Source organism: Oncorhynchus keta, unplaced genomic scaffold, assembly GCF_023373465.1.
Source record: "Oncorhynchus keta strain PuntledgeMale-10-30-2019 unplaced genomic scaffold, Oket_V2 Un_contig_13078_pilon_pilon, whole genome shotgun sequence".
Classification (NCBI taxonomy): Eukaryota; Metazoa; Chordata; class Actinopteri; order Salmoniformes; family Salmonidae; genus Oncorhynchus; species Oncorhynchus keta.
This window is the reverse complement of record NW_026278113.1, coordinates 111,380-127,755: the sequence shown is the minus strand read 5'-3', so window position 1 is coordinate 127,755 and position 16,376 is coordinate 111,380. Positions and strand designations below refer to the sequence as shown.

Genomic DNA, 16,376 nt, shown 5'->3' with positions numbered 1-16,376 from the left:
ATCTGGGATCATGGGTAGTTGATCTGGGTCATGGGTAGTTGATGTACTGTTTTCAGTTGATCTGGGATCATGGGTAGTTGATGTACTGTTTTCAGTTGATCTGGGATCATGGGTAGTTGATCTGGGTCATGGGTAGTTGATGTACTGTTTTCAGTTGATCTGGGATCATGGGTAGTTGGAAGGGCAGAACATGGGCACGATTACCTTGGTGTGAGGAAGAAGGTGTCCATAATAACTCCATGGTTAGGATTAAGCAGAGTTTTACCATTGTTTATGTATATACCATTATTATGTTTATGCAAAAGGAGTGGGGGGGTGTGTGTAACTAAATGTAAATAATGAATGTGTGGTTATATACAAATAAGGTGTCAGGAAGAGTGTTGCTGCGTGCCTGGCGGGCAACGTTCCATGTCACCGCGTGTGTTCACACTGTACAGGCGCTCAACAGCAGCAGACCTGCTCACTGTATACACGGGGCTGTGGGATAACCGCCTCCTTCCGCAGTGTGCTGGACCGTGTGCTCCTGGAGGGCTCCCAGGTTCACAAAACGCTCCCCGCACCACACGCACTTAAACTGGGCTTCCCGCGAGTGCACCGCCTGGTGCTTCACCAGGTGCTCCCTCTGCTTGAAGCTCTTGTCGCAGCTGGAGCACTTGTAAGGCTTCTCTCCGGTGTGGACGCGACGGTGCCGTTGCAGCTCCGAGGAATACTTGAAGCGCTTCTCGCAGTCGGGGCACTTCAGGGGCTTCTCCCGTGACGGGTCGCAGCGGTGCGTCACGAACTCAGACGGCGACAGGAAGCGTCGGTTGCACAGGGAGCACTTCAGCGGCTTCTCCTGACAGCTGGAGTTCTGGTGGCGCTGGAGCGTCGACTTCTTCTTGTAACCTTTGCCGCACACGTCGCACTTGTAGGGCTTCTCCACCGCCGGCGTGGCCGCGGACACGGAGCCAGACGCCGACCCCGAGCCGGTGCATTTGTGCCGGAGCAGTTCACCGGATTGGCTGAAGCCTTTCTGGCAGGAAGCACACTTGAACAGGCTCTCCATGCCATGGACGTGCTGGTGGTACAGCAGGTGGGAGGGCTGCAGGAAACCCTTGTCGCATAGGTTACACTTAAAAGGCCGGTCGGCCGGGTTCTTGTGAGTGCGGCGGTGACGAACGAGGGCGTACTGCTGCTTGAAGCTCATCTGGCACTCCTCGCACTGGAACGGGCGTTCCTCGGAGTGCGTGCGTTCGTGCTGCCGCAGATCCGAAGGCCGCTTGAAGCCCTTCCCGCACGAGCCGCAGCGGAACGGCCTGTCCAACGTCACTGTGGGCTGGCACTGGTGGTGCAGCAGCTCCGACGACTCCTTGAAGTGCATCTCGCACAGATTGCACTTGAACAGGTGCTCGCCGGAGTGGGCGTACATGTGGCGCACCAGGTGTGAGCGGTGCTTGAAGCACTTTTCACACACGGCACACTTGTAGGGCCGCTCTGAGCTGTGGGTGCGCTGGTGGTGGGCCAGGTGAGAGGACTGGCTGAAGCTCTTGTCACAGGTGTCACACTTGTAAGGCTTTTCTCCCGTGTGCACCCGCTCGTGTCGCGACAGCTCAGACAGATGCCGAAAGCCCTTGTGGCACACCGAGCACTTGTAGGGCCTGTCCGGTCCCGAAGCCTCAAACGCCGTAGGGGCTGTCGCTCCGCACGCCGCCCCGCCACTGGAGGCCTCGCCGGTGGACGGGTTGGCGGCGGAGGAGGTGGGGGTGTTGTTGCCAGAACCTGGGCGGTAGGTCTTCTCACAGATGGAACACTTCATGGGGTTGTTGCCGTTGTTGTGGGCGTTGTGGTGCTGTGCCAGCGAGGTGAGCAAAGAGAAACCCATCTTACACACACCACACACAAACGGCTTCTGCTCCACCTGTACACACTGATGCTCCAACAGATCCGTGGCCTGGCAGAAGATCTTCATACATTGGGTACACTGGAACGACCGATCCCGGTCCCCATACACTGGTGCTCGTGTGGATTAGCTAGGTGGGATATGTCATGGCCGCAGGCTCCGCACTTGTGCCCTCCCTCGCCTCCTACCTGTAGGGAAGGCTGCTGGGCGGGTACGGCATGCTGCTGGCCGTGCTGGGGCTGCTGCTGGAGGGATGCCACATCCGGCTGGAGGACGATCCCGTACACGGCACAGCCCAGGGCGCTGTCGGAGCCCGGGGGGAGGTTGTGCACCACGGTGGGTGGAGGGGCCACTGCGTGCTGCTGCCACGCCTCAGTCATCCTGCTGCTTCGTACGTATTGATTCAGTTTGGACTGTGTGAAGGGGAGGCCCAGGAGGATCCAATAAGGCCCGGCTATGGGGGCAGGTTTTGGTCGGGCTGGCGAGGTCCAACAGGTGTGTGGTCTACCGGCTCTTATCAATAGGTGATACACCTCTGGTCGTCCACTAGTAAAAGGGCAGAAACCCTACAGAGGGAAAGACAGAGGGGGTATATGAACATGATGTAAATGGAGCCGATACACATTTTATGCAATGGATCCATGTATGTTGTTTTATTTATTTAACATTTTATTTAACTACGGAAAGTCAGTTAAGAACATATTCTTATTTTACAATGACGGCCTACACCGGCCAATCCCGTACGACGCTGGGCCAATTGGTCGCCGCCCAATCACGGCTGGTTGTGATAGAGCCTGGAATCGAACCAGGGTGTCTGTAGTGACGCCTCTCGCGCTGAGATGCAGTGCCTCAGACCGCCGCGCCACTCGGGAGCCCGTGTGCATTGTTTTTAACTGCAACGCAATGATATTACCAAATCTATGGTATTAATAGTCTCAAAACGACTGGATTTTATTTTTTATACATTTGTAGGATTGCATACATTTCCAGATGGACATAGACCACAGCTTAAATGTTTAGCTACAGATTTTAAAACCAGATCATGTGATTCAACACCCAAAGAATGGTTTCATTACACGGGTATTACAGGTGTCTATACAAAACGTCACCAGAGATTTTAACTGAACTGGTATTGGCGATACGATCTTCGTCCTCGATTAATAGTCAAATGTTTGTGTCCAGCTGCAGGGGGTCTGTTTAAATTTAGATAATTCTCCGTCATTGTTGGATGAATTCATGGAGCCCCACCAAAAAAATATTTATTTTAACAATGGAGCATTTTCTAGATTCAAACGGACATGGTCCTTCCCGTTTCCACGAATCGACGACGACAGTCACCCAAGTCATAGACCGTTCTCTCTGCTGCCGCACGGAAAGCGGTACCGCAGCGCTAAGACCAGCTCCAAAAGGCTCCTTAGCCGCGTCTCACCCCCGAGCCATAACACTGCTGAACAATTCATCAAATGGTCACCCGGACTATTTACATAGTTTATTTACATTGTTGTAATACTGCTGCTACTCGCTGTTTATTATCTATGCATAGTCACTTTACCCCTACCTACCTACATGTACAAATTACCTCGACTAACCTGTAACCCCCCCGCACATTGACTCGGTACCACATTGATTCGGTACCAGTACCCCGTGCATATAGATAGCCACGTTATTGAAACCTAATCTTATAGTGTTACTTTTTATTTTATTTTTTACTTTCGTTTATTTAGCAAATATTTTCTCAATTCTATTTATTGAACAGCATTGTTGATTTAAGGGCTTGTAAGTAAGCATTTCACGGTAAGATCCTACACCTGTTGTATTCGGCGCATCTGACAAATACAATTTCATTTGATAGTTAGTTGATAGATCTGACTTGTTTTGTATAGCCACATTTGTAACTACCAGTATAATGGTAAAACATATATATATATATATGTGTTTAGAGTTAAATCAAATGATCTGGTGCTACATAAAGGCGAGATGAGAGGAGATTGCAGCAGATTGTGTGTTTGTTGTTTTGAGTCGTCTTTATATATGAACGACAGCATCCTTCTTCAACTAGTAACAACATCACTACAACAGTTATCTGTTTCGCTCACTAGAGAGGCTGAGACGAGGTCCAGGCACTAAAATGACACTGAAACTACATGTTCTCCCATTTAAACCTACAGTACATCATGCGGATATATACAAGTGACCTATTAAAAACGATGCCGAAATTATACCCGGGTGTATGATTATAATAAACTAACGTTAACTAGCTCGATAATAATAGTTATTTATTAGATTACATAGCATTAGGTGGCTAACCTCGGTTAGCTAAGCAAGTTACGTGGGTTAGCATGGCCAGTCGGTTTGCAAAAAAACAGATGACTAATCTCTAAATATGAATGTATCATTTCTATTACCTAGTTAGTAATATGTCTAGGCCTATAACGTCTCCGGTAAAAAACACAGCTGTTGTTCGCCTAAAGTTACTGTGTTGTCTGCGAAAAGGACTAACCAGATGGCTAGCTACCGAGCTAATTTAGCTATTTCAGAAGGGGGAAAATAAAAATGGAAACGTCGAGGCCCCATCGATGGTCTCGGATTGTGCCGCCGACCTAGGCCGCCCTACCGGAGCTATACACTCCACCTTTTATACAACCACAAGCGGCGTAATACATTTTCATGCAATCATAAATACAACATCATTAAAACATATATATATGTATATATATATAAGTCAACACGGTTGACAGCTTACATTTCGGTATGGCTCTCAGTCATCTTCCTCTGGTGCCAGGACAGGAGTCGACCTTCCGATAAATATTTCGGCTGGCGGAGGACGGTGGCGAGATGAGAGCGGAACGCCATCCACTAATAATGTACACCGGAAATCTCCACAGCCTGCATCACTCCCCGGGGTGTAGATTCAAATGTTATAGCTACATTTCCCCTCCCTTCTGTATCGTAATGTAAGGTTGTTGTTATTTTTTCAGTCCGTTCAACCGTTCCACCTTCAATTTGGTATAACTTTGGTGTATAATTGTAACCCTCCTGCTGTGTTCCGGTCGAATTGGAGCGATTTGTCCGAAATTTTCTCCCGGACAAATGTAGTTAATTTATTCTGATTGTCATAAGGTTTCATGACTTTGTCCACACAGGGCATCTGAACACATAAAATACATTTAGATGATTTTCATTAGGTTTTGGGTTGTTTTATTTAACCTGCGGTGTTCCCGGTCATGCATGTGTGTTTGAACACACACACACACACACACACACACACACACACACACACACGCGCGCACACACACGCACACGCACACCTCACTCCCCTTCTTGGCTTCCATGGCAACCCCCACCGGAACCTTTCCCCAATATAATCTTTACTCCACGGAACCACACCTGTTGGCATTCTCACAAACAATCGCAACATTATTTCAAAAATATATAGAAGTTTTCTCGCAGCTCTGATATATAAAGCTTTTTTGAGGCCTTGCTCACAATTCATTCTGTGGCAGCACAATGACCAAAACAATATATTGTACGTGAGGCTCATGATCATATCTTTGATCATGACACTGGTGAGGAGGAGAGAGTCCTTGTTAAACATTGACACAAAGTAGTCTGGGGCGTGCGCAATACGTAGGGACGGCAAAACATTCAGCCTAATGCACAGACACTATGGAGGCTTGTGTCTAGAGCGCCTGGTTACGTCGTGTGAGCATTTTTTAAACTCTTTAATGGTTTAAATGAGTGAGACATAGCTGTCGTTGTTTCAATAGTTTGAGTGGGAAACATATACTATCATGTTAAAATGGCATGTTGAATTATTTATCCATATTTAAATGATTGTATATTGCGCTAATGTCCCTGATGTGGCCAGTTTGTGTTACTACCTTACACAAGCTTGTTTTTTCTCAAATGTATACTGTATAAATATAAATGTATTGCAGATAAACCCATATACATACAAGAAGTATACAAACAGACAATGATAACATATGCTAGGGGGTACAACAAATGACCTGTTTGTTAACTTGGCTTTCGAAGACCTTACAACGGCAGGGTAGGATAGAATTAGGTCTGTAGCAGTTTGGGTCTAGAGGGTCTCCCCCTTTGAAGAGGGGGATGATCGCGGCAGCTTTCCAATCTTTGGGAATCTCAGACGATACGAAAGAGAGGTTGAACAGGCTCGTAATAGGGGTTGCAACAATTTCGGCAGATCATTTTAGAAAGAGAGGGTCCAGATTGTCTAGCCCGGCTGATTTGTAGGGATCCAGATTTTGCAGCTCTTTCAGAACATCATCTATCATCCAGAAGGCGAGGTCAGTACAGGTGCATCAAAGCTGGGACCGAGAGACTGAAAAACAGCTTCTATCTCAAGGCCATCAGACTGTTAAACAGCCACCACTAACATTGAGTGGCTGCTGCCAACACATTGACACTGACTCAACTCCAGCCACTTTAATAATGGGAATTGATCGGAAATGATGTAAATATATCACTAGCCACTTTAAACAATGCTACCTTATATAATGTTACTTACCCTACATTATTCATCTCATATGCATACGTATATACTGTACTCTATATCATCGAATGCATCCTTATGTAATACATGTATCACTAGCCACTTTAACTATGCCACTTTGTTTACATACTCATCTCATATGTATATACTGTACTCGATACCATCTACTGTATCTTGCCTATGCTGCTCTGTACCATCACTCATTCATATATCCTTATGTACATATTCTTTATCCCCTTACACTGTGTATTAGACAGTAGTTTTGGAATTGTTAGTTAGATTACTTGTTGGTTATTACTGCATTGTCGGAACTAGAAGCACAAGCATTTTGCTACACTCGCATTAACATCTGCTAACCATGTGTATGTGACAAATAAAATTTGATTTGATTTAATATAATAATAATATATGCCATTTAGCAGACGCTTTTATCCAAAGCGACTTACAGTCATGTGTGCATACATTCTACGTATGGGTGATGTGGATTTGGGTGAAGGAGAAATGGGGAGGCTGGGCGAGTTGCTGTGGGGGTGCAGGGCAGTTGACCAGGGTAGGGGTAGCCAGGTGGAAAGCATGGCTAGCCGTAGAAAAATGCTTATTGAAATTCTCAATTATGGTGGATTTATCAGTGGAGACAGTGTTTCCTAGCCTCAGTGCAGTGGGCAGTTGGGAGGAGGTGCTCTTATTCTCCATGGACTTTACAGTGTCCCAGAACATTGTGTTCTTAATATACTGCTCCATTTCCTTCTAGAAAACATGGAAGAGTGTTTTTTTATTAGTGAATTTACATTTATGAATATTACATTTTGCCATGAGCACAATTAGATTTACGAGGTAAAATTGTTTTTCTTTATCCTTATTAAGGTTAAGGAAACCGAGCAGCACATTCTCCCATAAAAAAAACTAAAGTCATCAAGAATATGAATAATTATAAAACTATGAATATCTTTCCATTATGTTTTTACATGTAGACAATGACAAAATAAATGCAAAACTGTTACTGGATGCTCAACACAAAAAGTACAATCAATGTTAATGTATTTTTTGAGTTTCTTCAGGTAATGATTCGCAGGCTAATACTTCTAGATCATTCTGAAAGAGACCTCTTTGACCTTGTTAACAAGCAGGTATTTGTGTGGTAATAACCAGACTTTTCCCCAACAGATATTAGTGACCAATGTATTCCAGTAACTGACATAAGGAATGGATACAATATCCCTTTGAAATAAAGCATGTATCGATCTGTTGTTCTGAAGGAAACCTTGTATTTTCAACCCATAACATTTTTGTGTACCTACATATCCTTTTTTAACCCATACTGGCGAAGGGAAAGGGGATACCGTCAGTTGTAAAACTTACTGCATTCAACTGAAATGCCTCTTCCGCATTTAACCCTTAATCGACATCCACGTCTTCGTCGCCCGGGGAACACTGGGTTAACTGCCTTGTTCAGGGGGCAGAACGACACATTTTAACCTTGTCAACTCAGGGATTCAATCCAGCGACCTTTCGGTTACGAACGTTTATATTCATCACGATGACATAAAATAGATTACTTAAAAGAAATCAATCAATATATGTTGTTTTGTACTGTTCACTTTGGGATGCGCGGGACTTAACGGAATGGCACGGATAATTCGAGGCAGCCCCTCTATAAAAGTCGCGGACATTCAAATGTATCACTTAAATCGCAACCCATCGTTGTCACTGTTGATATCCTATGCTGTTTCAATGAACTAACAGAACAAGTGGTCTTTTCCCTTTCCCATAATGGCAGCCTCCCGAAGTTACAACTCAACATCCGAAATGCCAAAATATAGATTGAATCCTTCTATAAGTTCTCATCCAACCAACCATGTATAGGTCTTCCCAAGTTTCCATTTTGGCCTCTGAATGGTGTTAGTTTAAACAGCGATACACCCCAAACGTTCACCCCCTGTTCTATTGATTTCAGGGTGATATCGATAACGTTATTAACCGTTATTTTTAATGCGTTACACTTTGCCGCGTTGGCCAAACACTTTCATCAAAACGCAACACTTAAAAAAATGTAGCTAGATGTCTTCTACAAATTGTCTTCTAACCAATGACGTACACATTATTCCCATATTCCGTTTTTTTTAGCTGTGTTAGTTTAACCAGGATGCGCAGCCTCATTTCCTCCTCTCTCGCCCATTTGATTTCAACGTGATATGTGTGATTGACAAATAAGTGCGTATTGCGTTTCTATTTCCGTTTTAGCGACCGCAAATGTAACGGTCTTCTGCAGGTTGTTCTCTAAACATGGAAAAAATATATCCAGTTTCCATGTGATTTTTTAGTTGTTAGTTTCAACAGCGCGCATCCTGAATTTTCCCCTAATCGATATCAGTGAATTATTGCCACGGTTTTTGGTGCGTGTGCGGTTTTATAAGGTGCTCGTTAAAAATATACATACAATTAATATGATTGCTATTGTTACACATGTATGTACATGTTTAGATTTTCAATATATCACGAACTGTTTGTGTATATTCGTTATTGTTTTGGACAGTTAAAACTCTGTTTTGACATTGGGCTATTTTATCAAAATGTCCAACCAGCGTCTTATTAACAGGAAGAAGAGACTATCAACTTACATTTCCAATGGTATTGTACTTAGTCAGATAAAAAAAAACAGCAAAATGAGTCCAAAAAACATGCTGCGTTTGAATTGCTTTTAATGGTCTACCCGAAATCACGGGTTGGTGTTGCTATCGTCGTGGGTAATATCATCGGTTCGGGGATATTCGTGACACCCATCCGGGTAGTGAAGGAAGCTGATTCTGTCGGATATGTCGTCGATCATTTGGGCAGTGTGTGGGTTGTTCTCGACCGTGGGGGCCCTGTGCTATGCTGAGGGGCGGCAGGGTAGCCTAGTGGTTAGAGTGGAGGGGCGGCAGTGTAGCCTAGTCGTAGAGTGGAGGGGCGGCAGGGTAGGTTAGAGTGGAGGGGCGGCAGTGTAGCCTAGTGGTTAGAGTGGAGGGGCGGCAGGGTAGCCTAGTGGTTAGAGTGGAGGGGGCGGCAGTGTAGCCTAGTGGTTAGAGTGGAGGGGCGGCAGGGTAGCCTGGTGGTTAGAGTGGAGGGGCGGCAGGGTAGCCTAGTGGTTAGAGTGGAGGGGGGGCGGCAGGGTAGCCTAGTGGTTAGAGTGGAGGGGCGGCAGGGTAGCCTAGTGGTTAGAGTGGAGGGGCGGCAGTGTAGCCTAGTGGTTAGAGTGGAGGGGCGGCAGGGTAGCCTAGTGGTTTGAGCGTTGGACTAGTAACCGAAAGGTTGCAAGTTCAAATCCCCGAGCTGACAAGGTGCCCAATCTGTCGTTCTGCCCCTGAACAGGCAGTTAACCCACTGTTCCCAGGCCGTCATTAACTGACTTGCCTAGTAAAATAAAATAAAACATTAGGGACCACCCTCTCCAAATCTGGTGGAGATTATGCCCATGTAACGGATGTGAAACGGCTCGCTTAGTTAGCGGTTTAAAAGTATACTGTTACACCCACATTCTGGAGGTCTATGGGGTCTCTTCCTGCATTCCTAACACTCTGGATAGAACTGCTGATCATCCCACCTTCTTGTCTGTACGTCATGTATCTGCTACTTATTTACTCCAAGTCTTCCTCTGCTCTCCAGGACCAGAGCATGGAGCTACATTGATCGCCTGCCAGTGTGTATATGTAAATCAGTTTGCTTTAGAAAATACATATCTTATCTCTACACTTTGAATGAACCTACATTGAACCAGTATTTCCTGTCTGGTTGCATCAGCTACTTATCAAATCCCACGCTTCGTTAACGACAGGTGTAGGTAGACTAACAGTGAAACACGTCTCAAATCCCTCGCTTCTTAACGACAGGTGTAGGTAGAACTAACAGTGAAACACGTCTCAAATCCCACGCTTCTTAACGACAGGTGTAGGTAGAACTAACAGTGAAACACGTCTCAAATCCCACGCTTCGTTAACGACAGGTGAAGGTAGACTAACAGTGAAACACATCTCAAATCCCTCGGAGGGAGGAGGGGGGAGGTGGTAGGTAGAACTAACAGTGAAAGGCTGGTAGTCTCAAAGGAGGAGGCTGGTAGGTAGGTAGACTAGGAGGTGAAACATGTAAATACACGGAGGAGGAGGCTGGTATAGTTAGGGAGGTGTAGGTAGAACTGGTAGGTAGGGAGGAGGAGGCTGGTATCCCACGTAGGGAGGAGGAGGTGTAGGTAGACTAACAGTGAAACAGGTCTCAAATGTAGGGAGGAGGCTGGTATGTAGGTGAGGTAGAACTAACAGTGTTTGGGATCAAATCCTACGCAGTGGTTCATAAGGTGTAGGTCCTACTGTCAGTGAAACATCTCAAATACCACGTTCATAATGGTATAGGTCCTACTGTCTGTCTGAAACACGCATCTCTACTACAGTGGTTCATAATGGTGTAGGTCCTAACAGTCTGTCTGGCAAATCTCTACTACAGTGGTTCATAATGGTATAGGTAGAACTACAGTCTGTCTGGCATCTCTACAAATACGTGGTTCATAATGGTATAGGTCCTACTGTCTGTCTGGCATCTCTACTACAGTGGTTCATAATGGTAGGTGAGGTCCTACTGTCTGTCTGGCATCTCTACTACAGTGGTTCATAATGGTTAGGTTAGGTAGGCTGGTAGGTTAGGGGAGGTAGGTGGCAGGTAGGTAGGAGGTAGAGTAGGGTTCATAGGAGGCTGGTAGGTAGGTCCTAGGAGGCTGTCTGTCTGGCAGGAGGCTGGTACTAGGGAGGAGGAGGCTGGTAGTAGGGGAGGAGGCTGGTATAGGGAGGAGGAGGCTACTAGTGTTCTGGGATAGGAGTGGTTCATAATGGTATAGGTCTAGGCTGTCTGTCTGGCATCTCTTTACTACAGTGGTTCATAATGGTATAGGTCCTAGTCTGGCCATGTGCATCTCCATGCCCATGGTTCATAATGGTATGGGAACCTACTGTCTGTCTTGGCACTCTACTACAGTGGTGGCTCATAATGTGTATGGTCCTACTGTCTGTCTGGCATCTCTACTACAGTGGTTCATAATGGTATAGGCCTACTGTCTGTCTGGCATCTCTACTACAGTGGTTCACACACACACACACACACACACACATGGTATAGGTCCTACTGTCTGCTGGCATCTCTACTACAGTGGTTCATAATGGTATAGGTCCTACTGTCACACACACACACACGCTGGCATCAAACAGAACACACACACACACAACACGGTAGCACACCAAACAACAGTCACACACAGACTACACTTGGTTCACAATGGTAGATGGTGGCATCAGACCAAACACAATGGTACAGGTCACACTGTCTGTCTGGCATCGCTACTACACACACACATACACACACACAGACACTGTCACAGACACAGCACAGACACACACACACACATGGTACAGGACACAGACAGTCTGTCAGACACATCACACTACACACACAATGGTTGGTTAGTCACACACACAAACGGCACACACGACTACACAGACACAGACACAGACACACCATTTTACAGACACACACACAGACACACACATGTTACACAGACACACACAGACACAGACAGGTACACAGACACAGACACACAGACACAGACACAGACACACACAGACACAACACACACAGACACAGCACGTCACACACACACACACAGCACACACACACACACACACAGACACAGACACACAGGTACACACACACACACACACACACAGACACAGACACAGACACACACACACTACACACACAGACACACACAGACACAGACACAGACACAGACACAGACACAGACACACACACAGACACACACACAGACACAGACACACACACACACACACACACACACACACACACACAGACACACAGACAGGTACACAGACACAGACACAGACACAGACACAGACACAGACACAGACACAGACACAGACACAGACACAGACACAGACAGGTACACAGACACAGACACAGACACACAGACACAGACACAGACACAGACACAGACACAGACACAGTACAGTGCCTTGCACACCCCAGTGTTTTTCCCATGTTGTTTCATTACAACCTGTAATTTAAAAGTATTTCTATTGGGATTTCATATAATGGACCGACACAAAATAGTCAAAATTGGTGAATTGATTTTTTTTTCTTTTTTAAAAAATGTAAACAAATATGTAAATGGGAAAGTGGTATGTTTTCACCCCCTCTGCTGTGAAGCTCCTAAATAATATCTAGTTTAACCAATTACCTTCAGAAGTCACATAATTAGTTGAATAAAGTCCACCTGTCTGCAATCTAAGTGTCACATGATCTGTCACATGATCTCAGTATATCTGCACCTGTTCTGAAAGGCCCCAGACACTGCAACACCACAAAGCAAGGGGCACCACCAAGCACCAAGGGGCACCACCAAGCAAGGGGCACCACCAACAAGGGGCACCACCAAGCACACCACCAACAAGGAGCACCACCAAGCAAGGAGCACCACCAATCAAGGAGCACCACACAAGCAGGAGCACCACCAAGAAGGAGCACCACCAAGCACAGACACCACCACAGACAGGGGCACCACAAGACACAGACACCACCAAGACAAGGGGCACCACCAAGCAAGGGCACACAGCACAGACACAACAGGGGCACCCTTGCATAAGTATTCACCCCAATCAAGGGGCACCACCAAGTTGTTTCATTACAACCTGTAATTTAAAAGCAAGGGGACCACCATAAGGGACCACCAAGCAAGGGCACCACCAATCAAGGGGCACCAAAAAGGGGCACCACCAAGCAAGGATTTTTTACCAATCAAGGGGCACCACCAATGTAAACAAACCACCAAATGGGAACCAGTGGGCACCACCAAGCAAGGGCACCACCAATCAAGGGGCACCACCAAGCAAGGGGCACCATAATTAGGGACCACCAAAGGAGCACCACCAATCAAGGGCACCACCAAGCAAGGGCACCACTCAGTATATCACCACCTGTTCAAGGGGCACCACCAAGCAAGGAGCACCACCAAGCAAGGGGCACCACCAATCAAGGGGCACCACCAAGCAAGGGGCACCACCAAGCAAGGGGCACCACCAAGCACCACCAAGCAAGGGCACCACCAAGCAAGGAGCACCACCAAGCAAGGAGCACCACCAAGCAAGGGACACCACCAAGCAAGGGGCACCACCAAGAGCAAGGGGCACCACCAAGAGCAAGGGCACCACCAAGAGCAAGGGGCACCACCAAGCAAGGGGCACCACCAAGCAAGGGGCACCACCAAGCAAGGGGCACCACCAAGCAAGGGGCACCACCAAGCAAGGGGCACCACCAAGCAAGGGGCACCACCAAGCAAGGGCACCACCAAGCAAGGGGCACCACCAAGCAAGGGGCACCACCAATCAAGGGGCACCACCAAGCAAGGGGCACCACCAAGCAAGGGGCACCACCAAGCAAGGGGCACCACCAAGCAAGGGGCACCACCAAGCAAGGGGCACCACCAAGCAAGGGGCACCACCAAGCAAGGGGCACCACCAAGCAAGGGGCACCACCAAGCAAGGGCACCACCAAGCAAGGGGCACCACCAAGCAAGGGGCACCACCAAGCAAGGGGCACCACCAAGCAAGGGCACCACCAAGCAAGGGGCACCACCAAGCAAGGGCACCACCAAGCAAGGGGCACCACCAAGCAAGGGACACCACCAATCAAGGGCACCACCAAGCAAGGGACACCACCAAGCAAGTGGCACTATGAAGACCAATGAGCTCTCCAAACAGGTCAGGGACAAAGTTGTGGAGAAGTACAGATCAGGGTTGGGTTATAAAAAAATATCTGAAACTTTGAACATCCCACGGAGCACCATTAAATCCATTATTAAAAAATAGAAAGAATATGGCACCACAACAAACCTACCAAGAGAGGGCTGCCCACCAAAACTCATGGACCAGGCAAGGAGGGCATTAATCAGACAGGCAACAAAGAGACCAAAGATAACCCTGAAGGAGCTGCGAAGCGCCACAGTGGAGATTGGAGTATCTGTCCGTAGGACCACTTTAAGTCGTACACCACACAGAGCTGGGCTTTACAGAAGGGTGTCCAGAAAAAAGCCATTGCTTCAAGAAAAATAAGCGAACACGTTTGGTGTTCACCAAAAGGCATGTGGAGACTCCCCAAACATATAGAAGAAGGTACTCTGGTCAGATGAGATTAAAATTGAGCTTTTTGGCCATCAAGGAAAACTCTATGTCTGGCACAAACCCAACACCTCTCATCACCCCAAGAATCCCCACAGTTAAGCATGGTGGTGGCAGGATAATGCTGTGGGGATGTTTTTCATCGGCAGGGACTGGGAAACGGGTCAGAATTGAAGGAATGATGGATGGAGCTAAGTACAGGGACATTCTTGAGGGAAACCTGTTTCAGTCTTCCAGAAATTTGAGACTGGGACGGAGGTTCACCTTCCAGCAGGACAATGACTCTAAGAATACTGCTAAAGCAACACTCGAGTGGTTTAAGGGGAAACATTTAAATGTCTTGGAATGGCCTCGTCAAAGCCCAGACCTCAATCCAATTGATAATCTGTGGTATGACTTAAAGATTGCTGTACACCAGCGGAACCTATCCAACTTGAAGGAACTGGAGCAGTTTTGGGCAAAAATCCCAGTGTAAATCAAATGATACAACCCCCCCCAAAAAAACCAATTTTAATTCCAGGTTGTGAGGCAACAAAATAGGAAAAATCACAAGAGGGGGTGTAACACCTCCTCTTCTTCCGAAGAAGACACTGGATCAGAGGACCAATACGCGGCGTGGTAATTTTCCATGGTACTTTTTAATGATATAAGGTACACATGAACAAACTAACAAAACAAGAAAACGTGAAAACTCAAATTACAGTCCTATCTGGTGCATACACAGAGACAGGAAACAATCACCCACAAACACACAGTGAAACCCAGGCCACCTAAGTATGATTCTCAATCAGAGACAACTAATGACACCTGCCTCTGATTGAGAACCATACTAGGCCGAAACATAGAAATTCCCAAAACCTAGACAAACAAACATAGACTGCCCACCCAACTCACGCCTGACCATACTAACTAAACACAAAACACAGAAAATAAAGGTCAGAACGTGACAGTACCCCCCAAAGGTGCGGACTCCGGCCGCAAAACCTTGACCTATAGGGGAGGGTCTGGGTGGGCATCTGTCCGCGGTGGCGGTTCTGGCGCGGGACGCGGACCCCACTTCACCATTGTCTTTGTCCGCCTCCGTGGCTTTCTCACCATGGCAACCCCTCTCAATGACCCCACTGGACAGAGGGGCAGCTCGGGACAGAGGGGCAGAAGCTCTGGACAGAGGGACAGGGGCTCTGGACAGAGGGACAGGGGCTCTGGCGTTGGGCTGAGGGGCTTGGCGCCTCTGGGCTGAGGGGCTCTGGCGCCTCTGGGCTGAGGGGCTCTGGCGCCTCTGAGCTGAGGGCTCTGGCGCCTCTGGGCTGAGGGGCTCTGGCGCCTCTGGGCTGAGGGGCTCCGGCAGTCGGCGCCGGACAGGCGGGATTTGGCAGCGGCGCCGGACAGGCGGGACATCCGGCAGCGGCGCCGGACAGGAGGGACGCTCCGGCAGCGGCGCCAGACAGGCGGGACGCTCCGGCAGCGGCGCCAGACAGGCGGGACGCTCCAGCAGCGGCGCCGGACAGGCGGGACGCTCCGGCAGCAGCGCCGGACAGGCGGGAGGCTCCGGCAGCAGCGCCGGACAGGCGGGAGGCTCCGGCAGCGGCGCCGGACAGGCGAGAGGCTCCGGCAGCGGCGCCGGACAGGCGGGAGGCTCCGGACAGGCGGGAGGCTCCGGCAGCGGCACCGGACAGGTTTGGAGGCTCCGGCAGCGGCGCCCGGACAGGCGGGAGGCTCCGGCAGCGGCGCCGGACAGGCGGGAGGACTCCGGCAGCGGCGCCGGACAGGC

The 16,376-nt window shown here is 48.1% G+C and overlaps 1 pseudogene; it reads right to left on the bottom strand.

Moving 5' to 3' along the window:
• Positions 1–309: 309 nt before the first annotated feature.
• Positions 310–5,113, bottom strand: LOC118378787 (zinc finger protein 319-like; annotated as a pseudogene).
• Between the last annotated feature and the right edge of the window lie 11,263 nt (positions 5,114–16,376).